Here is a 26,900-nt window from a genome sequence, read left to right on the forward strand (position 1 = left end):
CCACGAAGCTCATCACTAAGCTAAGGACTCTGGGACTAAACACATCCCTCTTTATTTAATCTTTATTTAACTAGGCAAGACAGTTAAGAACACATTCTTATTTTCAATGACGGCCTAGGAACGGTGGGTTAACTGCCTTGTTCAGGGGCAGAACGACAGATTGTTTACCTTGTCAGCTCTGGGATTCAATCTTGCAACCTTAGTCCAACGCTCTAACCACCTGATTACATTGCACTCCACGAGGAGCCTGCCTGTTACGCGAATGCAGTAAGCCAAGGTAAGTTGCTAGTTAGCATAAAACTGATCTTATAAAAAACAATCAATCATAATCACTAGTTAACGACACATGGTTGATGATATTACTAGTTTATCTAGCGTGTCCTGCGTTGCATATAATCGATGCGGTGCGTATTCATGAAAAAGGACTGTCGTTGCTCCAATGTGTACCTAACCATAAACAGCAATGCCTTTCTTAAAATCAATACAAAGAAGAATATATTTTTAAACCTGCATATTTAGCTAAAAGAAATCCAGGTTAGCAGGCAATATTAACCAGGTGAAATTGTCACTTCTCTTGCGTTCATTGCACGCAGAGTCAGTGTATATGCAACAGTTTGGGCTGCCTAATTTCCCTGAATTTGACGTAATTATGACATAACATTGAAGGTTGTGCAATGTCTCCAGATCCTCAAAGGGTTCTCTAGCTGCACCATTGAGAGCATCCTGACCAGTTGCATCACCGCCTGGTATGGCATCTGACCATAAGGTGCTACAGATCGTAGTGTGAACGGCCCAGTACATCACCGTGGCCAAGCTTACTGCCTTCCAGGACCTAAGTCAGAAGTTTTACATACATCCGTTTTTCACAATTCCTGACATTTAATCCCAGTAAAAATCCCCTGTTTTAGGTCAGTTAGGATCACCACTTTATTGTAAGAATGTGAAATGTCAGAATAATAGTTGAGTGATTTATTTCAGCTTTTATTTCTTTAATCTCATTCCCAGTGGGTCAGGAGTTTACATACACTCAATTAGTATTTGGCTTAGCCTCAATTAGTATTTAGCATAGCCTTTACATTGCTTAACTTGGGTTAAATGTTTGGCAAGCCTTCCACAAGCTTCCCACAATAAGTTGGGTGAATTTTGTCCGATTCCTCCTGGCAGAGCTGGTGTAACCCAATCAGGTTTGTAGGCCTCCTTGCTCGCACACGCCTTTTCAGTTCTGCCCACACATTTTCTACGGGATTGAGGTCAGGGCTTTGTGATGGCCACACCAATAGCTTGACTTTGTTGTCCTTAAGCCGTTTTTCCACAACTTTGGAAGTATGCTTGGTGTCATTGTCCATTTGGAAGACCCATTTGCGACCAAGCTTTAACTTCCTGACTGATGTTTTGAGATGTTGCTTCAATATATCCACATAATTTTCCTCCCTCATGTTGCCATCTATTTTGTGAAGTGCTCCAGTCTCTCCTGTAGCAAAGCACCCCCACAACATGATGCTGCCACCCCCGTGGTTCACAGTTGGGATGGTGATTCTTTTTTTTATGGCGGTTTTGGAGCAGTGCTTTCATTGCTGAGCTGCCTTTCAGGTTATGTCGATATAGGACTCGTTTTACTGTGGATATAGATACTTTTGTACCTGTTTCCTGCAGCATCTACACAAGGTCCTTTGCTGTTGTTCTGGCATTGATTTGCACTTTTCACACCAAAGTACGTTCTCTAGGAGACCGAATGCGTCTCCTTCCTGAGCGGTATGACGGCTGCGCGGTCCCATGGTGTTTATATTGGCGGGTTATTGTTTGTACAGATTAACGTGGTACCTGAAGTTTTGGAAATTGCACCCAAGGATGAACCAGACTTGTGGAAGTCAATTTTTTTCCAAGGTCTTGGCTGATTTCTTTTGATTTTCCCATGATGTCAAGCAAAGAGGCACTGAGTTCGAAGGTAGGCCTTGAAATACATCCACATGTACACCTCCAATTGACTCAAATGATGCCAATTAGCTTATCAGAAGCTTCTAAAGCCATGACATCATTTTCTGGAATTTTCCAAGCTGTTTAAAGGCACAATCAACGTAATATATATAAACTTCTGACCCACTGGAATTGTGATACAGTGAATTATAAGTGAAATAATCTGTCTGTAAACAATTGTTGGAAAAATTACTTGTCGTGCACAAAGTAGATGTCCTAATCGACTTGCCAGGACTATAGTTTGTTAACAAGACATTTGTGGAGTGTTTGAAAGCGAGATTTAATGACTCCAACCTAAGTGTATGTAAACTTCCGACTTCAACTGTATATGATAGGCGGTGTCAGAGGAAAGCCCATATAATTGTCAGAGACTCCAGTCAACCAAGTAGACTGTTTTCTCTAATACCGCAAGGCAAGTGGTGCCGGGCACCAAGTCTAGAACCTAAAGGCTCCTCAAAAGCTTCTATCCCCCCCCCCCCTGCACCATCCCCTTTCCTTTGTACACTGATGCTACTCACTGTTTGTTTGTTACCTATGCATCGTCACTTTGCCCCCACCTACATGTAAAGATTTCCTCAATTAGCATGTACCACAGCACACTGACTCGGTACCTGTGCCCCCTTTAGCCTCCTTTGTAAATATTTTCTTCTTCCTGAACTGCACTGTTGGTTAAGTAAGTAAGCATTTCACGGTAAAGTCTTCAGTTGTATTTGGCTCATGTGGCAAATAATGTTTGATTTGAAGGTCCCCAAGAACACAGTAACCTCTATCATTCTTAAATGGAAGAAGTTTGGAACCACCAAGATTATTCCTGGAGCTGGCCACCCAGCCAAACTGAGCAATCAGGGAGAAGGCCCTTGGTCAGGGAGGTGACCAAGAACCCGGTGGTCACTGACAGAGTTCCAGAGTTCTTCTGTGGTTTTTCTGTGGAGATGGGGGAACCAATCATCTCCTCAGCACTCCACCAATCAGGCCTTTATGGTACAGTGGCCAGGCGGAAGCCACTCCTCAGTAAAAGGCACATGACAGCCCGCTTGGAGTTTGCAAAAGGGTACCTAAAGGACTCTCAGACCATGAGAAACAAGATTCTCTGGTCTGATGAAACCAAGATTGAACTCATTGGCCTGAATGCCAAGTGTCACGTCTGGAGGAAACCTGGCATCATACCTATTGTGAAGCATGGTGTTGGCAGCATCATGCTGTGGGGATGTTTTTCAGCGGCAGGGACTGGGAGACTAGTCAGGACCGAGGGAAATATGAACGGCGCAAACTATAGAGAGATCCTTGATTAAAAGGAGCGCTCAGGACCTCAGACTGGGGGCGAAGGTTCACCTTCCAACAGGACAATGACTTTAATCACACAGCCAAGACTACACAGGAGTGGCTTCGGGACAACTCTCAATGTCCTTGAGGGGCCGAGCCAGAGCCCGGACTTGAACCCAATGGAACATATTTGGATAGACTTGAAAATGGCTGTGCAGCGACGCTGTTAGAGCTTGAGAGGATCTGCAGAGAAGAATGGGAGACACTCCTCAAATACAGATGTGCCAAGCTTGTAGTGTCATACCCCAAAAGACTCAACTCTGTAATCGCTGCCAAAGGTGTGTCATCAAAGTACTGCGTGTAAAAGTGTCTGAATACTAATGTAAATGTGATATTTACATTTCTTGTGTTGAATGAATTTGCAAACATTTCTAAAAACCTGTTTTGCTTTGTCGTTATGGGGAATTGTGTGTAGATTGAGGAGGGAAAAAACAATTGAATCCATTTTAAAATAAGGATGTAACATAACAAAATGTGGAAAAAGTCAAGGGGTCTGAATACTTTTCGAATACACTGTCGTAACCTATAGCCTAATTTTGTCTTTCAAACAGGTAGCCCTACCTCTTATTTCTTAAATAGGAAGGAATAGGCTCCAACACAAAATCCTCTTATTGTTAGTAAAGTCTAATTAAAATGACTGTTGAAATGAATTATGCCTACTCGAATTATGCCTACCCTAGCCCTAATTTCCCTTTTGATTGTTCCGCTGCAGCTGCTTCAAGTTTCAGCACAACAAGGTAAGTTACTCGAATCTGGCTTATTGTGAGGTCAATAACTCTGATAAATTCATCATGGGCAAGAAACAAATAAATTATCGTAGTAGCAAGCTAACAAAGTTGACCTACGGTCCTCCTTCTCATCTTTGCGGTCTCCTCAAACTGAACAGAATATAGGCTAGTCCATGTGCAATATAGTGCATTTTTTGGACTAGGCCTAATCAAAAAAAAAAAAATTGTTGAAGAAGCCTTTGACTCTCCTCCTGAACTGCCACCGTAGGCCGACACAGCACAGCCATTGGAAGCACACAAAAAACGGTTTTGATTAGCAACAGTAGAGCAGGCCAGGGGGTTCAGGGTTGGAATATCAATTGCTGTGTGTAATGCAGCCTTTTTGTATTTACCCCATCTCAGCGGCTATCTTAGAAATATAACTTTCCTGTGTTCTTCTCTGAGCATGCCCTTCGTAGCCTATAGCTTTTGATTGAGACCACACTAATTGGCCTATAGGGCACTTGATATTGCACGCCCAGCGGAGAATCAGAGATGAGCGGCTATTTTCTTAAACACTGAGAAATGTTTAAATTTGATAAATTACATAATCCAAACCTGGACTAGATTAAAAAATAAATACCTCCCCTTGATTTAATTTGAAAAAGCATGGACCTCCCCCATTTTCTTCCAGGTAACAATTCTGTCAATTTCAATCCATCCCAAATAACTAGATTATAAATTGGAACAATTTTGGGGCTTCGTTTTTTGCGCTAAATGTTTGCTTTTTCATTACTTCCACATTCATCTGAACGACTTATTGCGAGTGATCATTCTTTTCTCGCTGTATCTCAGCTCACTGGTCACCATAGCAGCACCCACCTGTAGCACGCGCTCCAGCAAGTATATCTCTCTGGTCACCCCCAAAACCAATTCTTCCTTTGGCCGCCTCTCCTTCCAGTTCTCTGCTGCCAATGACTGGAACGAGCTACAAAAATCTCTGAAACTGGAAACACTTATCTCCCTCACTAGCTTTAAGCACCAGCTGTCAGAGCAGCTCACAGATTACTGTACCTGTACATAGCCAATCTGTAATTTAGCCCAAACAACTACCTCTTTCCCTACTGTATTTATTTATTTATTTATTTTGCTCCTTTGCACCCCATTATTTCTCTACTTTGCACATTCTTCCACTGCAAATCTACCATTCCAGTGTTATACTTGCTTTATTGAATTTACTTCGCCACCATGGCCTTTTTTTTGCCTTTACCTCCCTTAACTCGCCTCACTTGCTCACATTGTATATAGACTTATTTTTCTACTGTATTATTGACTGTATGTTTGTTTTACTCCATGTGTAACTCTGTTGTTGTATGTGTCGAACTGGTTTGCATTATCTTGGCCAGGTCGCAATTGTAAATGAGATTTTGTTCTCAACTTGCCTACCTGGTTAAATAAAGGTAAAATATATATTTTTTTAAATACAAACTAAGTCAAGCTGAAGTGTCTGCCAGACATAATGGTCCCACCTGCAGACAGTCGAGCTTGTATTTATAGGGCTTGTCCCAGTTTCCTTGAGGAATCTCCACTACCTGCAGAGCAAAATCAGGCCACAGTTGTTGTTTGCTATTGAGGACACTGTAGAGCGATGGACTCAGGCCAAAAACTAGTAATATAAAGACAAGTCTAAGGTACAAGAAGTAGGGTATTAACCATATGGAGGAAATGCCTAGCAACTATCACTATATCTGAAGCAGTACTGGAATGGTTCCTATGTTGAATTAGGTCTAGTCAATAGAAATCACTAGCAAATAAGAACATAGACTTTTCAAGAGATGGCTTGAAATTAGGGTGCTATTAAAAAGTTCACAAAGCACTTCACATTTTCTCCTCACTTTCTTTCTATCCCTCTTGTGGTCTTTCTCCACTCCAACCTCTTCCTGCTATGAAGTTCATTCGGACATTGTCAGTTGGATGGCAGATTGATTAATCTGTAAAACAAACATCTGAAAAAATCTATTAGTTGCGGTTCATTTATTGGGTTGAATGGCATCACATCCTCTCGATGGACATAAATTGCATTGTGATGTTGATTGCTTGTAGTTGCTCTGTAATAAGAATTACATGAAATCTGTTACTTTGGGAAAAATTGGAAAAACAAATGTCACCTTTATTTAACAAGGCAAGTCAGTTAAGAACAAATTCTTATTTACCATGACGGCCTGCCCCGGCCAAACCCTAACCCGGACGACGCTGGGCCAATTGTGCGCCGCCCTATGGGACTCCCAATCACGGCTGGGTGTGATACAGCCTGGAATCAGTCTGGGTCTGTCGTGACTCCTCTAGCACTGAGATGCATTGCCTTAGACCGCTGCGCCACTTGGGAGCTCAATTGGGAGTATTGGTTGCAAACAATAGTTGGCCAAGACTTTCGAATCTGTCTATCACCGCATTCTTATCGGCAGACTCAATAGCCTTTTGTTTCTCAAATGACTGCCTCGCCTGGTTCACCAACTACTTCTCAGATAGATTTCAGTGTGTCAAATCGGAAGGCCTGTTGTCCGGACCTCTGGCAGTCTCTATGGGGGTGCCACAGGATTAAATTCTCAGGCCGACTCTTTTCTCTGTTTATATCAATGATGTCGCTCTTGCTGCTTGTGATTCTCTGATCCGCCTCTACCCATATAACAAACTTTCTGTATACATCTGGCCTTTCTTTGGACACTGTGTTAACAAACCTCCAAACAAGCTTCAATGCCATTCAACACTCCTTCCGTGGCCTCCAACTGCTTTTAAACACTAGATGCATGCTCTTCAACCAATTGCTGCCCGCACTCGCCCACCCGACTAGCTTCACTACTCTGGATGGTTTTGACTTTGAATATGTGGACAACTACAAATACCTTTGTGTCTGGTTAGACTGTAAACTCTCCTTCTAGACTCACATAAAGCATCTCCAATCCAAAATTAAATCTAGAATTGGCTTCCTATTTCGCAACAAGGCCTCCTTCACGAATGCTGCCAAACATACCCTCGTAAAACTGACTACCCTACTGATCCTGGACTTTGGCGATGTCATTTTCAAAATAGCCCACAATACTCTACTCAGCAAATCCTATATCTCCCTCTCTAACTTTAAGCATCACCTGTCAGAGCAGCTTACAGATCATTGCACCTGTACGCAGCCCATCTGTAAATAGCCCACCCAACTACCTCATCCCCATATTATTTATCTTCCTGCTCTTTTGCACCCCAGTATCTCTACTTGCACATCTATCACTCCAGTGTTAATGCTAAATTGTAATTATTTCACCACTACGGCTTATTTATTGCCTTACCTCCTGGTGTTTTCGCGGGTACTATTTAATGTAGCTGCCAGTTGAGGACTTGTGAGGCGTCTTTTCTCAAACTAGACACTCTAATGTACTTGTCCTCTTGCTCTTGTGCACTGTAGCCTCACACTCCTCTATCTATTCTGGTTAGGGCCAGTTTGCAATTAGGGTGTGGAAATGTTATGCTTACATTTACATTTAAGTCATTTAGCAGATGCTCTTATCCAGAGCGACTTACAAATTGGTGCGTTCACCTTAAGACATCCAGTGGAACAGCCACTTTACAATAGTGCATCTAAATCTTTTAAGGGGGGGGGGTGAGAAGGATTACTTATTAATTTATTATTAAGTTATTAATTATGCTTAGTACTGTAGCCTACACCCGACCGTCATGTTGTACAGTGCCATATTTTCCATTCCACCCTATCATTCTAGCTAGTCTCAGGGGTTAGCCTGGGAGAAGTGTCAGGGGAGATGGGTAGGATGAAAGTAACACAATGTAAACTGATTACCTGGAATAACATTTCAAAAAATTCTTAACAGGCCAGAACTCCTCTAGTTCATATTTATTTTAGAATTTTAGCAAAATATCAAATGATTTCATGTTTTAAAATTATGGAGTTATTAGAATTATATTTTCATTGACTTGATGGATCAGCTTCTCACATTTTTTTATTTTATTTAACTAGGCAAGTCAGTTAAGAACAAATTCTTATTTTCAATGACAGCCTAGGAACAGTGGGTTAACTGCCTGTTCAGGGGCAGAACGACAGATTTGTACCTTGTCAGCTCGGGGATTTGAACTTGCAACCTTCCGGTTACTAGTCCAATGCTCTAACCACTAGGCTACCCTGCCGCCCCACATAAGCTTCTATTGCCAGGTTAGTGGTTAAAAATATGTATCTTTATTATTCTGGGGTGCAATTACCTTGTGTCAAGCCATGGAAATGTGATAAGCATGATGAGTTTGCCATTTGTGAAGAGAATAAAAACATGTAATATATCTTGACAACAAGGAGCATGCATGACAAGGACAGTTGAAGTGCACCTAATTGGTAGGGCTAAGCATGAATAGTCATTGAAAATGGTGAAAAACATCTACATTCCAATTAAAGTGAAATGAGAAAATTATTATTATTAACCTATAGCATTAATTAGCATTAATTATTCAAATCGACACAAACATGAAATTATGGCTGATTGTACATTTGTTGAAAATAACAAGCATTACAAACCTGAAGGTAAGACAGATAGTGTGCACTTTTCACTAGCTGTTACTTCTGTCCCAAGGCTGTGTTACTCCCGCCCCACCATCAGGTACAAAAGTAACTGTTCTGTTCTCTATTTAATTTAAACTAGTTTACCGTAGAAATTAAATTACAGTTGCTAATGGTAGAGGACATACAGTGCCTTCTGAAAGTGTTACGTTACAGCCTTATTCTTAAATTGATTAAATCGTGTGTCCCCCTCGTCAAATCTACAGACAATTCCCCATAATGACAAAGCAAAAACGGGTTTTTATACATTTTTGCAAATTCAAATAAACAAATACCCTTGTAAATGTCAGACTTACATAAGTATTCAGACCCTTTACTCATTACTTTGATAAAGCACCTTTGGCAGCGATTACAGCTTAGAGTCTTCTTGGGTATGACGCTACAACCTTGGCACACCTGTATTTGGTGAGTTTCTCCCATTCTTCTCTGCAGATCCTCTCAAGCTCTGTCAGGTTTTATGTGGAGTGTTGCAGGGGAGCTATTTTCAGGTCTCTCCAGAGATGTTCGATCGGGTTCAAGTCCGGGCTCTGGCTGGGCCACTCAAGGACATTCAGAGACTTGTCCCAAAGCCACTCCTGCGTTGTCTTGGTTGTGTGCTTAGGGCCATTGCCCTGTTGGACGGTGTGAACCTTCACCCCCAGTCTGAGGTCCTAAGTGTCTGGAGCAGGTTTATATCAAGGATCTTTCTGTACTTTGCTCCGTTCGTCTTTCCTTCAATCCTGATTAGTTTCCCAGTCCCACCACCATGCTTCACAATAGGGATGGTGCCAGGTTTCCTCCAGACGTGACGCTTGGCATTCAGGCCAAAGAGTTCAATCTTGGTTTCATCACACCAGAGAATCTTGTTCTTCATGGCCTAAGAGTCTATAGGTGCCTTTTGGCAAACTCCATGTGGGCTGTCATGTGCCTTTTACTTAGGAGTGGCTTCCATCTGGCCACTCAATGGTTGTCCTTCTGGAAGTTTCTACCACAGGTATACTCCAATGATGTTGTAGAAACATGTCAAGGATGATCAATGGAAACAGGATGTACCTGAGCTCAATTTCGAGTCTCATAGAAAATTGTCTTAATACTTATGGAAAAAAAGGTATTTCGTTTTTTTTTAATTAAAACATTTGCAAAAATGTCAACCTGTTGTGACTTCGTCAATATGGGGTATTGTGTGTAGATTGATATTTATTTATTTTTAAATACGTTTTAGAATAAGACTGGAATGTAACAAAATGTGGAATTTTCAAGGTGTATGAATATTTTCTAAATGCACTGTTTTTAAGTTCTTTGTCATGAAATATGGTTTCTTTAGGTCTATTGATCTCTGAATGATCAGATTCTCCCCGACATGACAATTGTGACCAGTTAAAGGAAACTAAGCTCATGTCACTACTTCAAAATGCAGTTTTTTTGGCAGAAGTGCCTTCTCGAACGTGAACTTTCATGTGCCTAAATAACAAACTGTAAATGCCATCTGTAAATACAAATGAAGTTGTTAAATTTTGAGCCTAGTTGGTTTAGCCACAGAAAAAGTCACCAACCTTCCCGCTAGCCATGATTGGCTGAGATAATGAGTGGGCTGGACATGCCGAAAGATGAGTTTGGATTGGTCTGCCATATAGCGCGTTTCTGTCTATTTGCGATGGGCAGTATGTGTAGGTAATCTGTTCTAACACGGCTTAAAAAAAAGAAGGTCGTGCGTAGTAAAACAGCATAAGTTTTGCTCATCACTTCTGGAGGACCAAGCTTTGAATCAGCATAATTCGTGTATGTTAGCTAAGGCGATGGAGAAAAAAATTGTCTCCGGATTACATCTTCAAAAGAGGTCGACCGATTAATCGGAATGGACGATTAATTAGGGCGATTTCAAGTTTTCATAACAATCGGAAATTGGTAATTTTGGACACCGATTTGGCCGATTTAAAAATATATATATATATATATTTTCATTTTTTTACACCTTTATTTAATCTTTATTTAACTAGGAAAGTCAGTTAAGAACACATTCTTATTTTCAATGACGGCCTAGGAACGGTGGGTTAACTGCCTTGTTCAGGGGCAGAACGACAGATTTTTACCTTGTCAGCTCGGGGATTCAATCTTGCAACCTTACAGTTAACTAGTCCAACGCTCTAACCACCTGATTACATTGCACTCCACAAGAAGGCTGCCTGTTACGCGAATGCAGTAAGCCAAGGTAAGTTGCTAGCTAGCATTAAACTTAGCTTATAAAAAACAATCAATCAATCATCACTAGTTAACGACACATGGTTGATATTACTCATTTATCTAGTGTGTCCTGCGTTGCATATAATCGATGCGGTGCGTATTCGTGAAAAAGGACTGTCGTTGCTCCAATGTGTACCTAACCATAAACATCAATGCCTTTCTTAAAATCAATACACAGAAGTATATATTTTTAAACCTGCATATTTAGCTAAAAGAAATCCAGGTTGGCAATATTAACCAGGTGAAACTGTGTCACTTCTCTTGCATTCATTGCACGCAGAGTCAGTATATGCAACAGTTTGGGCTGCCTAATTTGCCAGAATTTTTCGTAATTATAACATAACATTGAAGGTTATGCAATGTAATAGGAATATTTAGACATAGGGATGCCACCCGTTAGATAAAATACGTAACGGTTCCGTATTTCACTGAAAGAATAAACGACTTGTTTTCGAGATTACAGTTTCCGGATTCGACCATATTAATGACCTAAGGCTCGTATTTCTGTGTGTTATTATGTTATAACTAAGTCTATGATTTGATAGAGCAGTCTGACTGAGCGGTGGTTGGCAGCAGCAGGCTCGTAAGCATTCATCCAAACAGCACTTTTGTGCGTTTTGCCAGCAGCTCTTCGAAGCATTGCGCTGTTTATGACTTCAAGCCTATCAACTCCCTAGATTAGGCTGGAGTAACCGATGTGAAATGGCTAGCTAGTTAGCGGGGTGTGCGCTAATAGCGTTTCAAACGTCACTCGCTTTGAGACTTGGGAGTGGTTGTTCCCCTTGCTCTGTATGGGTAACGCTGCTTCGAGGGTGGCTGTTGTCGATGTGTTCCTGGTTCGAGTCCAGGTAGGGGCGAGGAGAGGGACGGAAGCTATACTTTTACACTGGCAATACTAAAGTGCCTATAAGAACATCCAATAGTCAAAGGTTAATGAAATACAAATGGTATAGAGAGAAATAGTCCTATAATTCCTATAATTACTTCAACCTAAAACTTCTTACCTGGGCATATTGAAGACTCATGTTAAAAGGAACCACCAGCTTTCATATGTTCTCATGTTCTGAGCAAGGAACATAAACATTAGCTTTCTTACATGGCACATATTGCACTTTTACTTTCTTCTCCAACACAGTGTTTTTACATTATTTAAACCAAATTGAACATGTTATATTATTTATTTGAGGCTAAATTGATTTTGATGTATTATATTAAGTTAAAATAAGTGTTCATTCAGTAGTGTTGTAATTGTCATTATTACAAATAAATAAAATAAATGGTCTGATTAATCCGTATCGGCTTTTTTTGGTCCTCCTATAATTGGTTGAAAAATCATAATCGGTCGACTTCTAATCTTCAAACTAAGGTCAACCATGGCATCCGACAAAAGAAGCGTCCATTCATGATGTATACGTGTTGTAAGATAGTCTAACTAGCTAGATTTTCAGATATTACACGTTTCTAATTTTGACAGGAAGTGGTTTCATTTCAAGTTAAAGTGTAATGTTAGTGAGCTAATTAACGTTAGCTGGGTGGCTCACTAGCTAATGTTACGTATATGAACTTATTATTCGTATCTCTGAGCCATTTTCTTGGCTAACATTGAACATGGTTGGTTAGCTACCTGCAGATTCATGCAGGGTAGTAAAGTCATGAGCTGGGATTATGGTTAATTGTTTAGCTAGCTAGCTACATATCTTAACAAAAGATTCCACTATGCAATTATCAATTTCAATAGAATGTCACTGCAACAACTTTTGATAGACGTACTAGCTGGTAAATTCGCTCTGGCTATCTACTCCGATTTCAGACCATGGGTAAGATAATCTAGCTAGCTACATTTTCAAATATTACACATTTCTAATTTTAACAATGTATTTTAATTTCAAGTTAAACTGTACGGTTAACGAGCTAGATAACGTTAGCTGGCTGGCTTGCTAGATAACGTTACGTGTATGATCTTATTATTCGGATCTCAGAGCCATTTTCTCATCTGAGTGTGACAGAAACGCTCTGAATTTACGAATGGACAATCTGACAGCACAGTTGCAGTCACCAACAATCTGGATAACATAACAAAATCAAACTTTATTTTTCACATGCGCCGAATACAACCTTACCGTGAAATATTTACTTACAAGCCCTTAACCAACAGTGCAGTTCAAGAAAGAGTTAAGAAAATATTTTCTAAATAAACTAAAGTAAAAATAAATTTAAAGTAACAATAACATTATGTACAAAATAAGTTAAAAAATGATACAAACATCGCAAAAAAACGAACAAAATAGCACAGTTGGTTAGGAGGCCGTAAAACGGCAAAACCCTTACAAAACCAGCTCTGCTAGGGCGAGTAATGTTCAGTGAGCTGTTCTCTTATTTGTGTGGAAGTAGTTAGCAAGTTAGCATGGGTGCTCGACTGCTGCTGTTAGTACAGAACGCTCAGATCAATCCTTAGCCCTACCCATCTATTTAAGGCTTAAGAGGGTGTGAACGATGATGAATGGGTGTAGACAAAGAAGGGCTCTCCAGTAGTAGTACCAAAACATTCAAAGGCCATTTTCTCAAAAGTGAGTTTCAAGTTTATCAACTTTCAAAGCCGAATTACTTTCCCAACTGCAGTGTATGATATACAATTTTGTATCTCTCAGTTTCTACTTTTACACAATGTAAAATTATTATTTTTTTAAATCAAATTTTGCTACATAAGACCGATTTGAGCCGGTCGGTCACAACTGGCACTCATTTTTCAATGCTCCTCCTCTTTAAGATGGGTGAACATTTGAATTAATACTTTGCTTTAGACAACATGGTGACCAACTAAAGACAATAGTGGGAAGACTTCATGTTTTTTGCTTAGTGTGGAGGGTGATCGATTTGGCTATTCGTCAGGAAATGTCAAATGTATAGTGTATTTGAGGTTTTAAAAGACTTTTGTAATTTACACATTGAAATTTCAGACTTGATTTTCCTTTACGAAAAATGTATCAACCTAAAACAAAATGGCAATTAACATTTCCTTTTCTGCAGGATTATTTTCCTGCATTAGCAAACTGGCTCAAATTAAGATCTTATATCTGTAGATTAGTATCGGCTTAAAGTAAAACAGCACATGAAGAAAGATAAAATGGGGTTTCGTATAATGTCATTGTGAAAACATTGTGGATCACCATCCACAGGATCAAAATGTTTTTATGTTGAAAGACACTTTCAAATGTCTGTAGTTTAAAAAAAATAGCTCGAAAGAATAGCTCACATCTCACTCATACAGTTGAAGTCAGAAGTTTACATACACCTCTGCCAAATACATTTAAACTCAGTTTTTCACCATTCCTGACATTTAATCCTAGTAAAAATTCCCTGCAACTTTATTTTAAGAATGTGAAATCTCAGAATAAGAGTAGAGAGAGGTGATTTAATTGAGCTTTATTTCTTTCATCACAGTCCCAGTGGGTGAGAAGTTTACATACACTCAATATGTATTTGGTAACATTGCCTTTAAATTGTTTAACTTTGGGTCAAACATTTTGGGTAGCCTTCCACAAGCTTCCCACAATAAGTTGAGTAAATGTTGGCCCATTCCTCTGACAGAGCTGGTGTAACTGAGTCAGGTTTGTAGACCTCGCTCACACACGCTATTTCAGTTCTGCCCACAAATCTTTTAAAGGATTGAGGTCAGGGCTTTGTGATGGCCACTCCAATACCTTGACTTTGTTGACCTTAAGCCATTCCTTAAGTCCTTAAGCCAGGCGTTTGGAAATTGCTCCCAAGGATGAACCAGACTTGTGGAGGTCTACAATTTTTTTTCTGAGGTCTTTGTTGATTTCTTTTGATTTTCCAACGATGTCAAGCAAAGAGGCACTGGTTTTGAAGGTAGGCCTTGAAATACATCCACAGGTACACCTCAAATGATGTCAATTAGCCTATCAGAAGCTTCTAAAGCCATGACATATTTTTTTAAATTTTCAACGCTGTTTAAAGGCACAGTCAACTTAGTGTATGTAAACTTCTGACCCACTGGAATTGTGATACAGTGAATTATTAGTGAAATAATCTGTCTGTAAACAATTGTTGGAAAAATGACTTGTGTCTTGCACAAAGTAGATGTCCTAACTGACTTGTCAAAACTATAGTTTGTTAACAAGAAATGTGTGGAGTGGTTGAAATACAAGTTTTAATGACTCCAACCTAAGTGTATGTAACCTTCTTACTTCAACTGTGTTTCATAATTGCTTTGTGCTGAAAGTATTAAAAAATATGGTCGATTTGCAATCCTGGGCCGTATCCACAAAGCATCTCAGAAAATATCATAGGAATCATGTTAAAAACCTGTTTTAAGACAAAAAACACTCCCAGCTCAGAGTAGGTTTTATGATGATGTTAAGACACTGCCCAGACAAAAACTCTTGAGCCAGGAGTAAAATCAACTCATAAAAGTTTCTTAGCTGGTAATCACAACAGTTTAAGGTACCACAAAGGAAAGATATTGATCACACTCATTGACATGGTTGCAAATGATGGGCAATAACCAATCACGATGAGCCCAGCTGTGAACTCTATACTGGGCCAGAATACCGCATTTGGAGTCCCGGGGCACAGACCTCTGGAGGCTCATCTCATGCTTTTGTTCACAGATCATTTTTTTTCAGTTTTAAAACAAATTTCCAGATTTTTTTTTATTACATGCGTATGCCTAATATGTTGGCATTCATAATCATTTTTTGTTCAAATTCTGGTATTTTAAATAGCATGACAGGCATATGGTACTGAATTGTTGTTAAAAGCGGAATTTTTATTACCGTTATATCAGTGTTTCCCAAACTCGGTCCTCGAAACCCCAAGATTCCACGTTTGATTATTTCATTATTTGAATCAGTTGTGTAGTGCTAGGGCAAAAAAACTAAATGTGCACCCCATGGGGGTTCCGAGGACCACGTTTGGGAAACCCTGCGTTATATGAACACGCGTCACTCCTGTTCAACAACTCTCTAAATAGCTTCTGGGCACAGTAGGCATCAAATAACTTGATGATAATATTGCATAAAATATTTTAAAGGTATCATTAATCACTGAACGCATATGCTTTAAATGCTGTCAATTGCCCAACTTATAGGCATGCCCAATTTAGGCATCTTTTTTAACAACGTGATATTGCGCTCCAAAGGGATAACTTGAAATAACATGATGTACGGTGCCTTGCAAAAGTTTTCATCCCCCTTGGCGTTTTTCCAATTTTGTTGCATTACAACCTGAAATTTAAATTGATTTTTTATTTAAATTTCATGTAATGGACATACACAAAATAGTCCAAATTGGTGAAGTGAAAAAAATAACTTAAATAAAACTGAAAAATGGTGCGTGCATATGTATTCACCCCCATTGCTATGAAGCCTCTAAATAATATCTGGTGCAACCAATTACCTTCAGAAGTAACATAATTAGTTAGATTGTACACAGGTGGACTTTATTTAAGTGTCACATGATCTGTCACATGATCTCAGTATATATAAACCTGTTCTGAAAAGCCCCAGAGTCTGCAACACCACCAAGCAAGCTTCACTATGAAGACCAAGGAGCTCTCCAAACAGGTCAGGGACAAAGTTCTGGAGAAGTACAGATAAGGGTTGGGTTATAAAAAAATATCAGAAACTTTGAACATCCCACGGAGCACCATTTAAATCCATTATAAAAAGAAATTGAAAGAATATGACGCCACAACAAACCTGCCAAGAGAGGACCACTTTAAGCCGTACACGCCACAGAGCTGGACTTTACGGAAGAGTGTCCAGAAAAAAGCCATTGCTTAAAGAAAAAAATAAGCAAACCCATTTGGTGTTCTCCAAAGGCATGTGGGAGTCTCCCCAAACATATGGAAGAAGGTACTCTGGTCAGTTGAGACTAAAATTGAGCTTTTTGGCCATCAAGAAAACGCTATGGCTGGCGCAAACCCAACACCTCTCATCACTCCGAGAACACCATCCACACAGTGTATCATGGTGGTTTCAGCATCATGCTCTGGGAATGTTTTTCATCGGCAGGGACTGGAAAATTGGTCAGAATTGAAGGAATGATGGATGGCGCTAATACAGAGAAATTCTTGATGGAAACCTGTTTCAGTTTTCTAGAGATTTGAGACTGGGACAGAGGTTCACCTTCCAGCAGGACAATGACCCTAAGCATACTGCTAAAGCAACACTCAAGTGATTTAAGGGAAACATTTAAATGTCTTGGAATGGCCTAGACTTCAATCCAATTGAGAATATGTGTTTTGACTTAAAGATTGCTGTTCCCCAGCGGTACCCATCCAACTTGAAGGAGCTGGAGCAGTTTTGCCTTGAAGAATGGGCAAAAACTCCAGTGGCTAGATGTTTCAAGTTCATAGAGACATACCCCAAGAGACTGGCAGTTGTAATCGCTGCTAAAGGTGGCTCTACGAATTATTGACTTGGGGGGGTGAATAGTTATGCGCGCTCAAGTTTGTGCGTTTTTTGTCTTATTTCTTGTTTTTTTTCTCAATTAAAAATATTTGGATCTTCGAAGTGTTGTGTAAATCAATTGATACAAACCACCCAAAAATCTATTTTAATTCCAGGTTGTAAGGCAACAAAATATGAAAAATGCCAAGGGGGTTTAATACTTTCGCACGCCACTGTACTGTATGTTAATGAAATAATCTAAAGAAAAATATATTTTATTATTTATTTGCCGACAGTAGTGGTTATAAGTATTTAGGCATAGGCCTTTCATGCGAGTTAGGCCTCATGTAAAAATGGTCAAAAGTGCAAGAGATACTGTTGCATGTAGGCCATGTCTAGATTATCATACAGATATATAAAAAAAAAAAATTCAACTCAAAAGGTCTATGGTGCAGGAACCACTGATTCGCTGCCCTTTTCTATAATCATTGCACCTGCTGGTAATGCTTAACTGGATGGGACAGCTCTTGAGGTCTCTATCTGTCAAATTATATGTTTGACTCTAATGACTAAGGAGGCTTCCCACTGGTCACCAACTGGTTGAATCAATGTTATTTCAATGTAATTTGTCAACGTATTGTGACATGTAATCTGTGCTGTAAATACAGTGGGGCAAAAAAGTATTTAGTCAACCATCAATTGTGCAAGTTCTCCTACTTAAAAAGATGAGAAGAGGCCTGTAATTTTCATCATAGGTACACTTCAACTATGACAGACAAAATGAGAAAAAAAATCCAGATAATCACATTGTAGGATTTTAAATGAATTTATTTGCAAATTATGGTGGAAAATAAGTACTGGACTAAAGCATCCACCAACTCCTGGACAGTCTGTGGTGCAACGTGGCGTTGGTGGATGGAGCGAGACATGATGTCCCAGATGTGCTCAATTTGATTCAGGTCTGGGGAACAGGCGGGCCAGTCCATAGCATCAATGCCTTCCTCTTGCAGGAACTGCTGACACACTCCAGCCACATGAGGTCTAGCATTGTCTTGCATTAGGTGGAACCCAGGGCCAACCGCACCAGCATATGGTCTCACAAGGGGTCTGAGGATCTCATCTCGGTACCTAATGGCAGTCAGGCTACCTCTGGCGAGCACATGGAGGGCTGTGCGGCCCTCCACACCATGACTGACCCACCGCCAAACCGGTCATGCTGGAGGATGTTGCAGGCAGCAGAACGTACTCCACGGCGTCTCCAGACTCTGTCACGTCTGTCACGTGCTCAGTGTGAACCTGTTTTCATCTGTGAAGAGCACAGGTCGCCAGTGGCGAATTTGCCAATCTTGGTGTTCTCTGGCAAATGCCAAATGTCCTGCACGGTGTTGGCACAACCCCCACCTGTGGACGTCGGGCCCTCATGCCACCCTCATGGACTCTTGTTTTTGCACAACAGCATGTGAAATTTATTGTCAATCAGTGTTGCTTCCTAAGTGGACAGTTTGATTTCACAGAAGTGTGATTGACTTGGAGTTACATTGTGTTTAAGTGTTCCCTTTGTTTTTTTGAACAGTGTATTTAGTGATATTGAATTATGTTTGGTTGTCAACGCAACTAAATATCAATATCAAGGAAATCAATCTTCTGCTTGCATTGACAACCAAACACAATTCAATATCACTTTTGAAATACAAGAAATAGCCTACTAAGTTAAAAATGACATGTTGGATTCACGTCTCCAACCCAAGTTAAAGAATGGGATTGACCCAGATGGAACTCTCCAAGCAGTAGATACAGTACATCTTCAAATGTTGATATTTGGTTGCATTATCAACCAGACAAAATTCAATATTACTTTTGTAATACAGTTAGTAGCCTAAAGTTAAGGCTATGTTACACACTAATATAACATTTAACCTTAATTTGTAACATATCCATGGAAACATTGAGTTTATTGTAACTATAAATGTGTTCATATTTAATCATATAAAGTGTGCATGTTCAAGATACCATGCATAGGGCCCAGGCTTTCCTTTGGATTCTGAAATTGCAAATGAAGGTCAAAGTGTGTACATATTTCCTAAAATGCCACACATTATTGTCAATATTGTTTAGTCATGTGGAATCACAACAGATATAGAAGTTCCATATGCGTGTTTGACCGCATTTCTGTTGTCTTGTGTATTCTCTCTCTTCTTGTGAAATCCAGATTTTTGTCAGCATATCTGTGTCATTGACTCTTAACCTGTTGTTTTTATTGTATATCCATGTATGGTTATTATTTGTTTGTCTACCATTATGCGTTACAGGCCATTTAAAATGCATTGTCTTTCCAGGTGGTGAGCGCAACTGCGGAGTACATGAGCTCATCTGCATCAGAAAAGGTAGGGGCACTCCCCACCTCACCTCCCTGTACCACAACCATTCCCATGAATCACTGTATACTGTCTGGTCATGTTGTCAATGTCGAAAATCCACCTGTTTCACTGTTTATTGCCTTCTTTTATGGTCCATTTGTCTGGTTCTATTTGTTTTGCTTTACCAAGAAAAACTTGGTGTTTCCTTGTGCCTGTCCTGTGTGTGTTCGGCTTCCTCGCCCTGGTTTTTTGTTTGTTTTTGTTTTGTTTTAGAAGATAATGAAGAGCGAAGGTTTTAGTGGTTTGAGGTGAGAGGTTGGGGTTAACCAGGAAATAAATAAGCCTCCTAAACATCACATACGGTGTAACAATGGGCCTAGAACAGGGGTCACCAACCTTTTCTAGCATGACAGCTACTGCAACAAGTACATTTAAAAAAAATAATGAAACGTTGCAAGCTCCACATTTTCTGCTTTCAAATAGGCACATTCTTAATAAACAACTCCAGGGGCCCTATAAAATCTGTTTTAATTTTTAAAATCTGTCTTAGTTGTCCTGGGTTCCAATTTTTTGGTTTGTTTCACTTTCAAAATTACAATTATTTATATAGAATTAATACAATTGGATATTCTGAGTCCATGTCAATGCTTAAAATCACAGCAAAAGAAAAATGTTTAAGTCTGAAAAAACAGATTTTTTAATGGGTAATTTCTCTTTAATTCAAGTGTGCACCTAGGGAGAGTGGGATGTGCTTGGCTAGTGATGTTTCTGTACTGCACATGTAATGGCAGAGTTTGCAAAACAAAGGCCCACCAGATTGATTCAAATAATCATGCTATCATTCTGTCAGGTAGGCCTAATTTGCTGTTAACATTTATTAGAAAGAGAATGTTTTGGGCAAAGCCTGTCTGCCCACAAGATGGTTATCTTTAGCATTGCTAACTGCCTACACAAAGTGATAGCAATATTGCTGTAAATTAATTGGCATACTGTATATTGTGTTACGTCTGGCTTTTTAAGCCAATTGTGGCTAACTAGGTGTGGGATAATATCAATGATGCTTTGATTGGATAGAAGCTGGGAGGTTGCAGTGTCTGACATTTGTGAGATTTGTTTGACAGTTTGCGGTGGAACACTTGGAAAATGTATGTACTTCCATAATTGTATGGCAAGCTACTCATAGGTGGGCTGTGAGCTACTGGTAGCTTGGGATCAACCTGTTGGAGACCCCTGGTCTAGAGTGTTAGTTGGCATGATTGTGGTGTTAACCACACGACTGCCATCTTAAAACTTGATCTACGTTCCCTATTGTTCTACGTCCCATATGTCTGACTTGTTGCATCAACTAAAGGCATTAAAAGATTGACAATTGGACTGTTAACAAATATAAAAAAAACATAAGTCCACCCTAGCGATGCTGAAATACAGTAGTTAGCATAGCAGCAGGCGCTTTGATGCTCCTGATGCTAGCTCATGTCAGTTACATTGACCCTGTTGTCTGAACATACCGAATTGATTTTTTCCATGATGCAGAAAAGAGCTGGAGTCCCATACAGCAGTTCACACCCAATATGGTCTGATAGGTGGAGTACTGTATGTAGCATGTGTGGTACCCGAGTGGCGCAGCAGTCTAAGGCACTGAATCTCAGCGCTAGAGGCGTCACTGGTTCGATTCCCGGATGTATCACAACCGGCCGTGATTGGGAGTCCCATAGGGCGGCGCACAATTAGCCCAGCATCGTCCGGGTTATGGTTTGGCTGGGGTAGGCCGTCATTGTAATTAAGAATTTGTTCTTAAATGGCTTGCCTAGTTAAATAAAGTTTAAAGAAATAAAAACATGTAAACCTGTACACACATCAAATGTTTTTGCTTTGCTCTGCTCAGTCTCATCTGGCAGTTGTGAAGGTGATTGATAAGGTTCCTATGCAGTTTCATGTATTACTCTAAATAGCTGTCCTCTACTCAGTGGCCACCAGTCGTGCAGGGCAGGTGGGGCAGACCCACATTTTTTTTTTTTTCTTGGGGGGGGGCTTTCCTGTTTTGCATGTTATTTGGCATTAATAGGTGTCACATATCAGTTTGCAAACAATGTAAACAAATATATATCATTGAGTTAATAAAGTCACATACAAACATGGTCTCTTTTTTGTTTTCTTGAGTAAGGCAGCTCCAAAATGCAGGTGTTTCAGCCTAGCTCAGTGCTTTCTGTGGTGGTGGGGCAAGCCAGCAGAAAATAAGGAGCGTTGCCCCATGATTGGCTGTGTTCTGTAACTCATGGGGACACTATGTGACCGCCAAGGGTAGAGCTAGAAAATTCAAGCCCCTTGGGTGCTGACATAGAGTTACATTAGAAGTGCCCATCCAAGAAGGCTCAAGGTCATTGGCGACAGATAAAATGATGTAAAATCACATATCTACAGTAGCTTTGATTGGACTAATCAACATCATACTTTCAATATCTTAGCTAACAGTCATCATCATGAATCAAGTTGACAATGTCCTGGCAAGTCCTTTTTAATCCTTGTCAAATGAAAATAAATAATGAAAATAAATGATAGATAAAACGTATCAGTGTTCACATTACACAACAAGTTGGAAATCACAAATTCAACAATGAGTGGTTTGGAAGGAATCAGTGTGGCTAACTGCAAGCATTGCAATGCAATCATTAGCCTGCTATTCCGTGGAGTGGCTAAGATTTATGGTCTCTTTTCCTAGTTTAAAATGAAACATTCAACATTGGTCATGCTGTCAATGAAGGATGACTTGTGCTGTGCTCAAAACAACTGTTAACTCGGACATGCAAAATCTGACTTTGGTAAGTTCAAGACAACTGGGAAAAAACTAACTACGACGTGTTGAACTTTGATCCAACTCAGAATTGTACATTTGGAACTCGGGCCTCTTTCTAGAGCTACAACCTGAAGATCATTGACGTCATCATGATTTAATTTTTTTCCCTTCGAGTTCCCAGTTGTCTTGAAGCACCATAGATCCAGAGATTGGCAGACTTTGATGACAAAATTATCCCACGAAGGACCGCCACGACACCTTCCTGTTCGAGTGAGCACAGCACAACAAGGTGAGTCCAAAAATGTATTGTACGCTGCTGCATAAATTATATAATATGCCAGGGAGATAGTATTACTTTCTTAGCTACAGTATACATAAGTGTATGTTGTGTAGCAAGCTGTTAGTAGCCCATGTGCCTCAACCTAATAATTTGATCTATTTTCACCTCTTAATTTCGCCTACTGTTCTGACTTGGTGGTGCACATGTAGCCTATAACCTGTTTTTGAGAAATGTAATCATCAAATATTGTAAGAGCTTTCATTGTCTGCTTATATGCCCCCTTTATCCTATGGTTTTGACTTGGTGTACAGGGGGAACACTGTAAGAACGGCCCATGTTCTGAATTCTGTTGCTGTACATTTCAAAAGTGCTGAACAAATAGTTATATTGACTACGTTCGTCCTAGCTCGCTCATTAATGTCTTCATCAAAAATACGGATTGCCTCTTATCTCCTTTTCATCTCCTTATGCCATAGTTTGTACGTCTGACCACAACTCCATTTTGTTGATCCCTGCCTACAGACAGAAACTAAAACAAGAAGCTCCCGCGCTGAGGTCTGTTCAACGCTGGTCCGACCAATCTGATTCCACACTCCAAGACTGCTTCCATCACGTGGATTGGGATATGTTCCGTATTGCGTCAGACGACAACATTGACGAATACGCTGATTCGGTGTGCGAGTTCATTAGAACGTGCGTTGAAGATGTCGTTCCCATAGCAACGATTAAAACATTCCCAAACCAGAAACCGTGGACTGATGGCAGCATTCGCGTGAAACTGAAAGCGCGAACCACTGCTTTTAATCAGGGCAAGGTGACTGGAAACATGACCGAATACAAACAGTGTAACTATTCCCTCCGCAAGGCAATCAAACAAGCTAAGCGTCAGTATAGAGACAAAGTAGAATCTCAATTCAACGGCTCAGACACAAGAGGTATGTGGCAGGGTCTACAGTCAATCACGGATTACAAAAAGAAAACCAGCACTGTCACGGACCAGGATGTCTTGCTCCCAGGCAGACCAAATAACTTTTTTGCCCGCTTTGAGGACAATACAGTGCCACTGACACTGCCCGCAACTAAAACATGCGGACTCTCCTTCACTGCAGCCGACGTGAGGAAAACATTTAAACGTGTCAACCCTCGCAAGGCTGCAGGCCCAGACGGCATCCCCAGCCGCGCCCTCAGAGCATGCGCAGACCAGCTGGCTGGTGTGTTTACGGACATATTCAATCAATCCCTATCCCAGTCTGTTGTTCCCACATGCTTCAAGAGGGCCACCATTGTTCCTGTTCCCAAGAAAGCTAAGGTAACTGAGCTAAACGACTACCGCCCCGTAGCACTCACTTCCGTCATCATGAAGTGCTTTGAGAGACTAGTCAAGGACCATATCACCTCCACCCTACCTGACACCCTAGACCCACTCCACCCGCTTACCGCCCAAATAGGTCCACAGACGATGCAATCTCAACCACACTGCACACTGCCCTAACCCATCTAGACAAGAGGAATACCTATGTGAGAATGCTGTTCATCGACTACAGCTCGGCATTTAACACCATAGTGCCCTCCAAGCTCGTCATCAAGCTCGAGACCCTGGGTCTCGACCCCGCCCTGTGCAACTGGGTACTGGCCTTCCTGACGGGCCGCCCCCAGGTGGTGAGGGTAGGCAACAACATCTCCACCCCGCTGATCCTCAACACTGGGGCCCCACAAGGGTGCGTTCTGAGCCCTCTCCTGTACTCCCTGTTCACCCACGACTGCGTGGCCACGCACGCCTCCAACTCAATCATCAAGTTTGCGGACGACACAACAGTGGTAGGCTTGATTACCAACAACGACGAGACGGCCTACAGGGAGGAGGTGAGGGCCCTCGGAGTGTGGTGTCAGGAAAATAACCTCACACTCAACGTCAACAAAACTATGGAGATTATTGTGGACTTCAGGAAACAGCAGAGGGAACACCCCCCTATCCACATCGATGGAACAGTAGTGGAGAGGGTAGTAAGTTTTAAGTTCCTCGGCGTACACATCACAGACAAACTGAATTGGTCCACCCACACAGACAGCATCGTGAAGAAGGCGCAACAGCGCCTCTTCAACCTCAGGAGGCTGAAGAAATTCGGCTTGTCACCAAAAGCACTCACAAACTTCTACAGATGCACAATCGAGAGCATCCTGTCGGGCTGTATCACCGCCTGGTACGGCAACTGCTCCGCCCACAACCGTAAGGCTCTCCAGAGGGTAGTGAGGTCTGCACAACGCATCACCGGGGGCAAACTACCTGCCCTCCAGGACACCTACACCACCCGATGTCACAGGAAGGCCATAAAGATCATCAAGGACAGCAACCACCCGAGCCACTGCCTGTTCACCCCGCTATCATCCAGAAGGCGAGGTCAGTACAGGTGCATCAAAGCTGGGACCGAGAGACTGAAAAACAGCTTCTATCTCAAGGCCATCAGACTGTTAAACAGCCACCACTAACATTGAGTGGCTGCTGCCAACACACTGACTCAACTCCAGCCACTTTAATAATGGGAATTGATGGGAAATGATGTAAAATATATCACTAACCACTTTAAACAATGCTACCTAATATAATGTTTACATACCCTACATTATTCATCTCATATGTATATGTATATACTGTACTCTATATCATCTACTGCATCCTTATGTAATACATGTATCACTAGCCACTTTAACTATGCCACTTTGTTTACATACTCATCTCATATGTATATACTGCACTCAATACCATCTACTGTATCTTGCCTATGCCGCTCTGTACCATCACTCATTCATATATCTTATGTACATATTCTTTATCCCCTTACACTTGTGTCTATAAGGTAGTAGTTTTGGAATTGTTAGCTAGATTACTTGTTGGTTATTACTGCATTGTCGTAACTAGAAGCACAAGCATTTCGCTACACTCGCACTAACATCTGCTAACCATGTGTATGTGACAAATACAATTTGATTTGATTTGATCTCAATTGTCAGTAGAAACTACGTTTGTTTAAGCAAGTCAGCCATATCAGATATGTTTTTATAAAAGGTAGTAAATGAGACTGAATTAACTGTTTCGATGCCAGACAACTCTCCGCTGATAGCCAGGTGTAGCAGTGGTAAGGTGTTGGTACTCTGTTTTTGCGACAGCTTTATGTAGGTCCTAACAGTTTGTGGTCACCGTTATAGTGCAATTAATGTATTGTTTAGTGTTGTATAGTGGCTTTACTGGCATGTATCCCACATTATTATTTTTTTGCCCCACCAAGATTGACATGCTATTTACATGCTAAAATCGCCACTATCAACTATTTATTCACGCAAAAGGGCATTGAAAGCTTGAAAACAAACACCATCTGTTAAAATGGTCTTTGTGGACCCTCATCCTATAGACCCTATCCTGGCCGCATCATGAAAAGTTACGTGCCCAGTTCCGAATCAGAAACGAGTTTGTTTATTGTTTACAATGCTCTGACTTCAAATGCAGCTCATGCAAGTAAAAAAATTAACACAAGTAATCAGATGGTTGTCATCTACAACATCAAAGGTGTCGTCGGAGGATTTGATTACCTAGCAAGTTAGCAAGCCAACGAGGCAAGGTAAAACATCACATAGAGCTAGATAAAGCCAGAAGAATAATATAGTTGTTAAACATAGATATAGCCAACAGTCTTGCGTGTTTTCATGGTCGTCACTCACTCACTGTGAAGTTTGTCAAGATACCGACACCATCATTAGCCATCGTGCTAAATAACTTTTTGTTGCGATGATGCGCATGCATCAATCGTACCTAATGTTTACTTGTAAACAAAAAACGTCTCTACAGTGTTTCAGTGAGAGATGAAAATACATGAGATCTTGCAAAGCGTGCCCAACTCTTTTACTTGTTGCAGTTTGTCTAGTCTGACAAAGCTCATTTCCAGCTGACATTGTTAAATCAACAGTACAGAATGTCCTATTTAATGCTAATGCAATGCCTTCCTCCATCTTTCATGCAGTTCACTGTAATGACTCAAAGACCCAAGTTAATAGTTGCAACTGGAAACTGAGTATGCTCACAAGTGTGTGGACGTGTGAGGACGTGTATTATTATTTGTGTGGTCTGGTTCTGTAAGCTTGTGTTGTTTATTATAACACACAACCAACTGCTTTTGGTTGTGTGTTATTGAAATGGTGTTTGTTTTATACCATTTGTTTTGTCTGTATAT

The sequence above is a fragment of the Oncorhynchus nerka genome, linkage group LG28 (genome assembly GCF_034236695.1).
Source record: "Oncorhynchus nerka isolate Pitt River linkage group LG28, Oner_Uvic_2.0, whole genome shotgun sequence".
Classification (NCBI taxonomy): domain Eukaryota; kingdom Metazoa; phylum Chordata; class Actinopteri; order Salmoniformes; family Salmonidae; genus Oncorhynchus; species Oncorhynchus nerka.